The 13,419-nt window shown below is 43.2% G+C and overlaps 1 protein-coding gene across 4 annotated transcripts in view; it reads left to right on the top strand.

The window, feature by feature from the left end:
* The window catches only part of lingo3a (leucine rich repeat and Ig domain containing 3a), an 80,393-nt gene that overhangs the window by 24,550 nt on the left and 42,424 nt on the right, over window positions 1–13,419 (top strand). For all 4 annotated transcript variants that reach the window (XM_074635813.1, XM_074635812.1, XM_074635815.1 and 1 more), the window contains one exon: window positions 11,213–11,902. The gene's annotated coding sequence lies outside the window, so the exon portion shown is untranslated. The remainder of the gene's footprint in view (window positions 1–11,212; window positions 11,903–13,419) is intronic.

Below are 13,419 nucleotides of genomic sequence, written 5' to 3'. Positions count from 1 at the left end.
AGTAAAGTGAAATCTTATACTTACACTTAAATTGAAGCGTTATTGACGTTACAGAGCTGTCCGTCAACGTCTGTTATGAACGTTGTCGTCACTACCGCATTGCATTGTGGGATATTTATGCCGACGTAGTGTCCAGCGTTAGTATACTGCAATATTTCGCTAGACATAGTATGCAATTTGCCTATAGTAAGGTTTCGGACATACTGAAATATTTCACATACTGTTTTAGTGTATTAAAGAGCATGTTAGTATATTGTCCTGGCAACCTACCAGGAAGCATCCCTCCTCCCTCTCTTACATGTGAGGAAGGGTCGCTTCAGGGCCAGTATGGACATTACAAATGATTGCAGTTTTTTACCTTGGCCTCTGATCTTTCTTCTCCTTCTTGTAAATTACCACCACCAACTAGTACCAAATATTTACTACTTCCCTCAGAGATCCACTCATCAAAACTCTGCTTTACATGTAAAGCACCACTTGGGGTCAAAACACCAGGGGGTGCCTTTTAAGATGATGTTCAGACTCCACAGCACAGAAAGCAAGAAGAAGCCTTTTTAATCATCACTGTTATTCCCAGTGGAAAGTTAAAGCTGCGTACCTTTCTAGTTTCTCGCTGCGCTGATTTGCAAAAGCGGTCTGACATAACGTGAGAAGTCAGAAGCTGCTCGAGGCCCATGGCCACTGCAGTCTCTGGTTCCTGCTGATGTAAACACCGCTCTAAGAAAAGAAAGTGTGTAATTGCACACAACACAGTCTCTTTATTTACTCGAGCAAATCTGGTCTCCTGCCCACATCCAAAAGAAATTTTGGTGTGTGTTTGTTTTTAGTCTCCAGAGTTCCTCCAAGCCGTCTCCTCTCTTCCTCCTTGCTGCTTCCCTCTGAGTCCCAGCGGGTGCTGCTAGCCTCCCCTTTTGGTCTTTTATTCACTTCATCCTTCCCTCGCTCCCCACAGATCAGTCTTCAGGCGGGAGGCAGACGTCCCCTCTTTGCCTCCTCCTCCCTCTACTCTCTGCTCACACATTTCTCCTCTCCCTTTGGGTCTTTGGGCTCCCTGTAGACCTCCATCCCTCCATCCTTTCCTCTTACAGTCACCACTAATCCAGTCCCCTGCCTTCTCTATATCACTTTGTTTTTCTTCCTGCTTCGGCGGAGCTCCGGTGAGTCACCAACCTTTGTCCAAGCCGGCGGGTGTGGGACTGTCCAGCCTACGCTCATAATAATAATAATGTCACGCAAACACTGAAGCACCAGCATATTACTCATCCTGCCTCTGCCTGGCCACAGCATGGAAATCCTTACTTCAAGTCATCACATCATATTAAGAAGAAAAGTATTTAAATAAGCCTGTCCACACATATCATTTACACAGAGCCATGTAACGGAGGAGACATTACAGTGAGCAGGACATTGAGTCACAGGCTGTAAAGTTAAATTTAGCAGAGACCTTAATGAATCATTTGTTTATAGCCACAATATTTAATTGCATCATGTTTCTAGCTTAAAATTTCTTTCACGTCTCATTTGGTTTTGGCTTGTATTCTGATGATTCCTGCATAGTAGAGATGTCACGGCGAGGAAATTTCCCCACCGGTTAATGAACTTGTGACAACACCGGTGTTGCGATTACACCGGACATTTTACAAGAAAAGGCACTCAACATATGCAGAGCGCTTACTTTGATCTTTAACGCTGGCTGGCTGTGTGTCTGGCCTCTACAGTTGAGCTTTTGCACTGCGCACACCGGCTGTGAACACTCCGTCCTCCACACGCCAATTGCCTCAATAATGCTCTAGGCGAAATTTCGGATTTGGAGATAGGGTTCAAACCCCCTAGAATCCTAACCCTACCACCGTAAACCGCAACACACGTCATACATCACAATGGGTTTAACACAAAAATAGAGATTTTTATTTTCATAAATAACTGTATTTATTATAATATAAATAAAAAATTGGTCTCTAATATTGTTGGCTTAAAAGTAAGGTCACCACAGTGAGAGTTACAGGGGTGAAAAGTATATTTCTTTCTTTATTTCTTTCTTTTTTCATTGGGTGTCAAACTCATTTTAGTTCCACGTATTGGCCCATGTATAGTCCAATTAGATCATAAGTGGGCCGGACCAGTACAGTAAAACCATTGCATAGTAACCTATAGATAATTCAGTGTAAATAAGTACAAGTGCATTCTGAAATTGTTCACAATTAATGACAAATCCATTTACGTAAGAGATCATGAACAACCGGAGATGTCTCGCTGATCTCTCTGCTAAGATGAAAAACAGTTTCCTCAATCCTTCCAATGATTCATTTATCTTCTCTGTTCTTAGTTTTCCTGGCAAGTTCTTGAACTTTCCGTCATGATGAGTCTTACAGTAGTTCCTTGAGCACTGAAAGGTGCTGTGAACACGCCAAGCAAACCGGCTTCCCATTTATCTCTGTGAAGAAATAAGAACTGGTCCATTTTTCTTAGAAAATCCAACACTCTGATTCCACTTTTCTCCTTTTTGACATTTTCCACCGGCTGCTCCTGTATGAACTTGACAGTGTTGTCACGTAGCGTAGCCTGTACGTAAGCATGTAGGATCTATAATAGCGTATCGAGCATATCCTACTACTCTTATTAGGCCAGCGTAACCCCCAAATAGGAATAGCAGTAAGGAATTATTGACTTCTCTGCAATTCTTACACTTTGCAAAGTCATCCAGCGGGCCAGATTTGACCGTTTGGCGGGCCGGTTCTGGCCCCCGGGTCGTATGTTTTACAACCCTGCTTTGTAGCATTGAGTATAAATCCGAAATATCACCAAACAGGTGCTTTTGCTTTTCGCTTTGACTCAAAATCCTCCGCCATCATCTTGTCTGTCAACACTCTTGTCTTGTGTGTGTTTTTCTATAAAAAAAAAAGCGAAATGACTAATTGGTGTATGCCCGAACACCGCGTAACACCGGTAACACCGATTACCGCAGCAAGCCTACTGCGTAATGCGTTTCACATGCAGCATTGTCACTTAATGTCTGTCCTCGTGAAGCATGTCCTCCTAATCGCACCGCAGATAGCACAGAGGAGAAACCAGCAGCTCACCACACCAGCAGAGACAGGTGCTTTTTGTGCCTACTTTGTGTACATCCGTGCTCGTGGTGTGAAGAATGTACTTGCTGCCTGAATATGTCGGCGCCGTTAGTGAAGTACATGTGCCACCTCTGAGCTCGCCTCACCCGCAGGGAGTCCGAGGCAGGGAGACGAGCTGAGCAGCAAAGATTACTCACGCAGCCTTTTTCACGGCTGCAGTGAAGATTTAACACTGTGCTCGCATGCCTACTCACACACACACACGCGCACACACGCACACGCACACGCACACGCACACGCACACGCACACGCGCACACACACACACACACACACACACACACACACACACACACACACACAGCTTGTGGAAGTAGTGCGATTGCTCTTTTCGTCGGCGGTTCACAGCTGCAGCGGTCTGGCCGGTTCAACGGCAGCCAAAGGCCAGATGGGCTCAGCACGGCACTCAGTGTAAGGCTGCAGGACACACTCCTGAACACACACTGGTGTGCATGCAAAGCAGGTATGACACACATGGATGCACAAAAATGTGATGCCTCATGCACACCCATTTCTAATCTAATTTTATTCCTGTATCTTAATTTTTTATAGTTTTAACATTTGGTTTTGACAAGTGCAAATAAACGTTGTAACACACGGTCTCGTCATAACGTCATGTGACAACGTCGTCAATAAAAATAAGCCGACCTTTGGTTTCACACGGGACACGAACGCCGGTCCCCTGGGTGAAAGTCCTGTGCTTCTTTGACCCATCACCCCTTCCTCTCTCCCCACCCACCCAGAGCGGATTTTCTCGCAGCTTTACAGTAATAATTTATACAATTCCAAGACTGTTTAGGGACCTCATGCAGAAATTCAAATACGCCATTTTAGAATAGGTGAAAATAACACATTTATACTGCGAGGGGATTAGCATAAAGTGGGCATGTCTATAAGGGGAGACTCGTGGGTACCCATAGCACCCATTTTCATTAACATATATTATTCTTTTTTTTAAATTATATTCGTCATACATTCTGGTACATACATGAAATTTGACCTCTAAATTTAACCCATCCTTAGGAGCAGTGGGCTGCTGTGAAGCGTCTGGGGAGCAGTTTGGGGTTCAAGGACCCTCCCTCAAGGACACTTAAAAAGGATTAAAGGAGGACCCGCTCTACCCACTGACCTACAGCCGCCCATATATATATATATTGAGGTCAGAGGTTAAGGGACCCCTCTGAAAATGGTCATGCCAGTTTTTCTACCCAAAATATAGCGTAACTTTGGAGCATTATTTAGCCTGCATAGCGCAAGTCATAATGCAAGTATGACATGGTTAATACCAATGGATTCCTTTTTAGTTTCATATGAAGTAAGCCAGTATCTTCACTCAAAATCGATACAGCGTTTTGGAGAATCGATACAGTATCGCAAAACATAATATCGCGATACTCATGTGTATCGATATTTTCTTACATCCCCTACCTAATAAACATCAGCACGTTAGTATTGTCATTTTACAGCCTCACAAACCTGCTGGTATGGCTGTAGACCTTTTTATTGTGAGATAAACAAGACATCTTCAGGCTTGTAAACAATTTGATAAGGGAACAGCACATTTTGCTTAGAGCTGCTTGCACCTCATATATAAAACACTGTTACTGAGAGTAGACATAGCTTCACTTTGAAAGGTCACAGGCCACCAAACTAAACACTCACGTCTTGATGTTTTCTACCATTTACAAAAAAACAAACAATTCTATTAACATAATGACATTCATATATTCATATGCTGTTGTTTTTCCGCCCCCCAAATACTCTCAAACTCACCCACTCGCTCTCCGAATTCTGTCAGAATTACTTTTCAGGAAATGTAAAGTAGGCGTGTGCCACATCCCACTGCTGTGCTTCTCTTTGTCCTCCATTCACTTAAAATCTTTCCTCCCTATGTTTTGTTTTGAGTGAGTGGGCGTGCATTAATGGTCAAAACTGCTTTAATTTGCTCAAGGCCATTAGCTTGTTGTTTGTCTGTATGAGTGGGTGAGTCTTAGTGATTTAACACTGGCAGAGGGGTGAGGGGTTTGGTAAGTCTTTTCTAATGACCTTCAGTCAAAGGGTAGGGGTTAAGCTTAGAGCTACAATGCTGTAGTAGATAACTGTTTTGTGAAGCTCATAATGTTTTTCTGTTTAGACCGTGTTGATAGTGTTAAAGTGTTGATGGTCATTTTTGAGGCTGTGATGTTGTTAAAATGTCTTTCACTCGGTGTTGATAAGGCTCTACCGGTGACCACTGTAGTTTTCATTCTATTAAGACTCACTTTTAAAGGCCATTGCCAGTTATTTATTAAAGCTGACACACACTGTACTGCTGATTGGTATTCAACTTAATGTGACTCACTTTGGTAGCTGCCGTTGTTATTGTGATTTACTGTAGTCGCTGCTTGAAGTGCTGCTGCACCAGTTGCAAACGCTGCAAGATTAATGATGTGAAGGGGAAGATATTTCACTAACACTACAAAGCATTTTTTATTGGGACAGTATTTCTGCCTGTTCAGTTAATATTACCATCCATTCATAATGTCTACAGAGCAGACATCAACACCAAATCAGATGATCTAGTAAAATTAAATATATTGGTATCCTATATAACATACAGTAATAGAAATTTGAGCTACTCTCTGTTGTCCACTCAGTTTCATTTTTGATCAGTTAGTGGAGGAGTTGAGAGTTTGTGTAGGTAGAAGAAATGTTATACCTACTACAAACACAAATCCTTTATAAATGTATTTATCAAGACGGCAATTACATACATTCATTTTAGAAATATTCACAGCAAATATAAAGTATCAAAAGTAATACTACTTACTCTAAAAAAGTGTTTTTTTGTTTTGTTTTTTTACAATATTGCCATCCAGGTTCCAATTAGTAATTACTGCAGGCTGTTCTCCTCCACTGTTTGTATTTATACCTACGAAAAGTATCGCAGTGTAATTCATTTATGAGCCCGGAAGTGCAGGGCTGCCGCTGACTCTAAGTTCACACTACGAGAGACAAAAGCAACAAAACGGCCAGCTACATTGTCACCGAGTCGCTGTTGAAGTGTTGCTGTTGAAGTGTTGCTCTTACGGCATTTTTTGAGAAGGGTGAAACAGGGTGAAACAAGAACATACGATGGTTGATGCTTCACCGCTTCATTGGAGCGCTAAAAAAAGTTGACCAGCCTGTTGACAGGAAGTCAAGCGACCTAGTATAAAGAGCGACAGAGTCCGCGTACGGAGGCAGTCGGGGTGGATGGATGGGTCAACAAACACATGCCGCTGTTCATGTCCAATGTGAAACCAAATGTCAACGTTGACTTATTTTACCTTGCTTTTGTAACGTAAGTTACATACTTCACTAACGGCACATATGTTATGTAACAAATGCAGTTATTTTACTTAACAAACATACTTATTTTAACCCAAAATTAAATAAATAAAAGAGGTTGATCGCCGTCATGTCCCTTCAGTCTTCCCCCGTCCAACACAGTGGCCGGATATTGCTTATCCAGACTTCTCTGCAGATTTGATTGAATCCCGTTAGGCTAAGTGTCGTCTGTAAATAACCAATGTGTTAATAGCCAACTGTTTGATCTATAGGCTGAGATTTAGTTGGAGACGACAGTCTGATGCTGCTACAACGTTAATTTATGACTGTATTACTGCAGCAGCCTCACACTCAAGCTAACGTTAGATAGCCATGCTAGTCACTGTCACCAGCATCATTTAGTGATTCACCACACTGACAGTGAATATTCACGTATCGTATGTGCCTCAGATCTCAGTGTGAAAGCCTTGGTTAACCCGCTACACAACAGCTTTTCACCATTTCCTCTCCTGTGACAGCAAGTTTCTTTCCCCCAAAAGGGAACACAGTCTCTGTGATGACGCCATGCTGGTCTGGTCTATAGCTTGGAGCCATAAAGCCCCTCTACTCTTTGGTTTAGTGTTATTACTATCACCGGTTTGTTTAAAGTAGAAGTTTGGAGACATGTCTCGACTTCTTCTCTTTACTCTGTTAGCGTCTATGAGGGACATGGATTGGGGCGTGGTGGTCATGATAGCCTACTCTGGATGACCTGTTACTGAACTGATGTTTGTCAAGCGACCTTTATCAGGTAGAATTCATAATGTCAAGGAGCATACTAATACTGTATGTGCTGCTGCTTGACATGTGAATTTTACCAGACGAAGGTCTGAGGACTGAAACTTTATTGATAAAATTAGTACAGGTGATCAACAGTGTGCAGGGTGTTTTTGTTTCTTCACAATATTTCCCTCTGAAATGCTGTGGACTAAACACAAAGTATGTACCATCACTACAAAGCTGTACTTAATGACCGTACTTACATAAATGTACTAAATTGCTTTATATCTCTGCCTGAGTACCACAGTGTTTGGATCTCAGGACCATGACTGACTTTTTCTTTTCTTTTTTTGTAACTCAGCCCCTCACACCCACACAGAAAGCGAGGGTAAGCAGTACCTTCAATTTGACAAATGACTATGGAGCCCTAGAGTTGATGTACAGCCTTTTCAACCTGCACAGCAGGCAGGTACATTGCCTTCATGTTTTATGTATAACGTATTTATCAACATCCACCCCCTCAATTCTTCTGCAGAAATCTTTGAAAATATTAAGCCAGAAAAACCCCAGGAACCCAGAGCGGACTTGGTTTCACTGCCTCCCTCAGGTCTGAAGCACGGCGGGAGGCATGGTGATTATTACTGTGCTGTATTATTATAAAGCTGCCTCAGAGCTACTCAGCCAAGTATTGTATCCTCCACCTCACAGCAAAGCTTGTACCTGGAAATGGTTGAGGGGGAAATGACATTCATGAAGGTCGTTGTACTACAGGCTGTTGCAGCACAACAGTTTGGCTTTGAAAATGCAATAACCACTGGCAATACACAGATCCTGTAGTAAAAATTCCCCCCTGTATTTTCTCTGTTTTTAATTTTTCACTTGGAGAGTGACACCGTAGCGTTCAGAGACCACACATGCACAGAGACTGCAGCACAGGAACGCTCCATTGTGGCTTTTTGAGGACAGCAGATAGGATGAAACATGGCACAGCCTCCATTTTCACCTGGATATGACACTCCTGCACTGCCGGGGGCTCCGATTTATGCTCTCTTAAAAAGCTGCAGTAAAATGTAAAAGATGTGTGAGGATGTCCTCCCGTCCTTGTCGCCATCTGAGTCTTTTCATTAAAGACACTCCGAGCACTTTAGTTAAGAATGAATGGTGTGGGGGGGGAAAGTGCCCAGTCTGCTTGAAACGGTAAATAAATCTCTACATCTTTTTACTTCACACCTACTTGATATGGTAATGTGATCTTATTGACTGTTCTTGTAGGCTGAAGTGTATTTTGTGTGGTCGATAATAACATCATTATACTGAATGTTTTCTTCTTGTATAAGAAAATATTTTTGGCTAACAGTGTCTTGGAAAAATAATTCTACATTAATGTTGTAGCGGTTCCAACAATAAATATCCTTAGAAAGAAGCGCATATGACCTGGAGGTTACAAAACAACTTCTTGGAAAAGTTTGACTGTCCACAGGATTCGTCCTTTCCACGCTTCTCATTCATTGTTTATGTAAGCAGCCGTGCAATGCATTCTGGTAGCGTTGCATTTCGAGAGATGTATCGTCACGTTCACTGCTCCTCATTTGCATAAAGTTTGATGACTAGGCTACTTTATGCAAGTCAGGGGCGTGCGGCGCGACTTGCCGCCTCTGGAAACTCCCCAAAAACTTCTAAACTAACCGTTGTCGATCTAAAATGAAAACATATTCAGACACTGCATGGCTTATTTCTCGCCTACAATGTTTTCAGAAACACATTTCGGCGAACTATTTTCAAAATTTGCGAGAAAAAAAGTTTCCAAACGAGCCTCCATGTTGGTTCCGGTTCGAAAGCTGGGAGCAGCAGCCCATGGAGGGAAAACGGTTATCCAATCAGGTGCCAAGTGGCAGCCCATCAAGCGTCCAATGCTGGGAAGCGAGGCGATGTACAGTACATCAGTAAGATTTCCTTAGTCGATTTGTCATTTTTTATGCTTTTTTCAAGCTGAATGACTTATTTCCTCAAAACTTGACAAATCTCTGGTAAAAACAAGATTTAAGGTGGTGCTTTTGTGTGATTCTTTGTGGAGAAACTCAGTTTTACAGATCTGTCGATTAAATCAACTAATCCATTTGTCGACAAAGTCGTATGAGTGTTAGTCGAGAAGAACATTTTCTTTGCTTGAGAGCAGCCCTAGACTAAACATGTTGCCTTTTAATAGACAAATTGTTTTGGCTTCAGTCCCATATACTGTAGTAGGGCAAGAGCTTCTTTCTACACTCCACCATAAAATGAAATACAATCCACCCCTCAACGGCCTATAACGGTTTCAACCAACTGGCACAGCTCACCACCACCCTCTCTCCACTTTCACTGCAGTAGGAGCAGCTGTTGCTCAGCTGGTAGACTGGAGTTGGTGGTTGGCTGTGGAGTTGGTGGTTCGATCTGCGGCTCCTCTTTTGTGTCCTGGAGCAAGACACTGAACCCCAAAGTGTGTGGGTAGGACATAGATTCAAAAAAGCTCAAATGAATGTAATATAATGTTGATATCACTGAGTTGATGTATCGAGACTTCTTTTCTCTGATGGTTGTCTAAAGTCATTGAATTGGTCCAGGCAGGTTGAGGAGAAAGTGGGTTCGACACTTCCCTTCAGCTCTGTGGAACGTTTAACGTCTTTCAGCTCATTGTTTTTGTTTTTACGGCCCACAACTTTACTATTTTGGTTCACTCTGTTTTCAGTTGGGGGAAAAATACCAACTGCTCGGCACCACACAGCAGACAGACAATGTGAGCGACTAGCTGGTGAAGAAAATAGGGCCTTCAGCAGTGAAATAACCAGATATTTCCCCCAGGAGTTCATAGAGACCAAAGCAGAGCTAAATAGAGTGTTCCACTGAAACACAACTTGACATGAATGCTAATGTTTCTCTGTGTCTGTCATATGTATAGATACGAAACAGTTTGCTACCATTCATCACATCAACTTTATAAAGTGTTAATATGTCAGCGTTGGGTTTTTGACATTTCCTTTAACCCCGCCTCCCGATCTCTCGGTCTCTGCTCGCTCACGTGAACGGCAGTTCATTATGCCGAGGAAAGTACCTTTTAGGAACTAATGATTTAAAAAAAAATCATCAAATCAAATAATAATCATGATTATTAAAAAATGTAATACTCCGCTGATTTACAGACATCTCGTTCCCTTTTCTATGGAAAAACGTATTTTTGGGTCCAATGTCTTGTCAAGAAGGTAACCCGCAAATTGCAAAAATTAGCAAAAATGTGCAAAAACTCTTGCAAGACACGCCCGACAACCTATCCTAACCATAACCATTCAAGGTCAATGCCTAACCTTAACCATCTTGTGAGAGTTTCGCAATTTGCGTGTTACCTTCTAGACCCTATGAAAATTGTCTCCAAAGCCCGGTGCTTCCTGGGTCGTGTCTAGACGGTTACCCTAGATTTGCAAAAACAAACTTGCAAAAACTGTCACGAGACTCGCTGCTCGATGACTCATCCTAACCTTAACCATTCGAGGTCAACGCCTAACCTCAACCGTCTTGCGAGAGTTTCGCTAATTGAGGGATACGATCTAGACAAAACCACTGAACCCCAAGTTGCTCTCTGGGCACCTTACAGCAGCCCACGGCTCCGAGATGCTGAGGATAGGTTAAATACAGAGGTCCAATTAAAGTTTTTTTATATGAAATCAAAATGTTTTGAGAAAATATTAAAAAAAACAAATTGAGATTAAATCTGCTTTTAGGAAATACAACTAAATAAATAGTGAGAAATAAAATTGTTTCATAATAATAATTCTGTTTAAATAATATTGAATTATTACAAAATCTGTTGGTACATTTATATATTTCTCTGCATTTATTCAGATATTTATTTTATAATTTATTTAAATGCATTTAACTGTCCCATACAGTGTGTCCCTGCAGAGTATTGTGAGTATGGCCACCACCTGAAAGCTAAAGTGAGCTGAATTTTTAAGTAGAGAACTCATCTTCCTTTTTTCCCCCACAGGACGTGAATGCAGCACCAAACAGCCCGAGTACGAGAGAGAGATAGAGGGAGAGAGGGAGAGAGGGAGAGAGAGGGAGGCAACAGCGCAGATGAGCCCCAATGGAACAGCACAGCAGCCGGCTCCTCTTTCAAACCAACACACACACACTACGCTCCACATCCCACACACACACACACACACACACACAAATGCCAGGACACTCATACACATGCAATCCAATAACGAGAGCACCGTCAGTCCGAGCTGCCTGCCGCTGTCGGTGGCAGCCCTCACCGCTTCTCAGAGACACAAAGCTGGAAGCCCGTTGTGAGAGGAGCTCCTGCTGCCGTCCTAGCACAAAGGAGAGGAGAGCGGAGAGCCAGAGACTTCATTTGGGAGGAGGTGGTAGATAATTCAACAGCAGTGCCGGGAGGAGAAGAAACAGAGAGGAGGGAAGGTGAGTGAATGCGGTCCAGTCCAGCTGCTGTTGCTGCTGCTGCTGCTACTGCTGCTGGAGGAGGAAGAGGAAGAGGAAGAGGAGGAGGAGGAGGAGGAGGAGGAGGAGGAGGAGGAGGAGGAAGCTCAGTGTCTGGAGAGACTGGAGGAGCAACATTATCCTGCACAGATAGTCAGAGCAGACGGCCAGCAGTGATCAGAGCACCTCCAGGCTTGCAGATGTGGAAGGAGCGCTGTGCAAGTTCTAGTCCTGGGTGAGCCAACTTCACATACACACACACACACACACACACACACACACACACACACACACACAAACACACACACTCATCTGGTGGTCCACTTGATGTGCTGTCTGACACTTTGACACACCAAAGCGAGATCAGAGCGGAGAGATCATGCACATCTGGGTTAATCTTGTGTGCTCCTTTCCCATGCTGCTGCTGTCTCTTCCCTTTCATCCAGATCTCAGCGGTCAGTCGAGTCTCACTTAAACCGATGACCTGACGAGCGTAAGATTCAACCCTGTGATCATCGTGACACTAGTTTACCCCCTCAGCCTCCTCTCTCACACTGTCATGGTGCAGTCCCGGGTGATCGATTTGCTCTCTAACTCAAATGGACATCGGGTCTCATTATCTCACACCGCCTGTGCTTTTTCTATTGTCATCCTTGAGATTTTGCATCCGTGCGAGCACAGCCGCTCTGCGTGCATGCATGCATGCATGCATGCATGTGTGTGCGTGTGTCTTTCGTTACTCAATTAGCTTTTAATGATCTAAACGCGGGGCAGAAAGGGGAAGGCAGCCTTTGATCGATCCCTGCAGTCATCTCAGTGTGAGAGGCTCGGTGCCTGTCGTCGGCGTGACACATCTAAGCCTCTGCCTATGTTTGCTGAGCCCCTCTCCCTCTCTGCTCCGGCTTTCATTGTGCCTCTGTTCAGTTCTTAGTGCCGTTCTAGAAATAAGCTGTTTTTAGAAGGAAGGTTTGAATACAGTTTTTCTGCTTTAATCTCATTCTTTGTCTGTCAGGGACGATGGTTTGCCACTGTCCCGGCTATTCTTGCATACATTAGCCTACATAAATTACAAAAACATGTCACTAAAAGCTAATTATAGTTGAGATCGTACAGTTGTCTTTCTGTTTCTAAGGGCACTTTCATGAGCCATCTGTTTGGCTAGTCCGAATCAGAGTGAAATTGAAACTTTTGGTTTGTTTTCTATTTATTCTGGTTCAGTTTCACAGTGCACAAATTAAAGCAGACCAAAAAACAAAAAAATATTTGCTGCTTATTGGAGCAAATGTATCTTTTTCGTCTCGAGAGCTGCCACTTCTACGCAGGGAATCACAGACTTATTGAAATATTGCTGTCAACGTTTTTTTCCCACTTTGACTCGGCACTGATCGACTGTGCGAACGAATCCCCTCTCCTTCAGTTTACCGCTTAATGACTTTATAGGCTAAACGTCACTATTTTTGTGGACTTTATTTTAGCATATTCTGTATGTTCTCTTCAACCCAGATGTCAAGCAAACATCACGTCAGTCCTCTCCACTCATGTTAACCTGTAACAAGGCGAGGTGAAAGGAGAGGCCTCGATTAACAACTGTAAAGGGAAACTTATTTTCTTGTCCATCTCAACAAATGCCTGCACAGGCAGCCTGCGTTTGGGTTGGTTGGAAACGGGCCGCGACCGCCTCTCGCAAGCGGTCTCAGACTGGTTGTTTTTGTCCGCACCAGAGTGCGATTACAGCGTTCACAGCTGTCCGAA

Source organism: Sebastes fasciatus, chromosome 5 (genome assembly GCF_043250625.1).
Source record: "Sebastes fasciatus isolate fSebFas1 chromosome 5, fSebFas1.pri, whole genome shotgun sequence".
NCBI lineage: Eukaryota > Metazoa > Chordata > Actinopteri > Perciformes > Sebastidae > Sebastes > Sebastes fasciatus.
The sequence above is the reverse complement of the archived record's forward strand: the minus strand, read 5'-3'. Positions and strand labels throughout refer to the sequence as shown.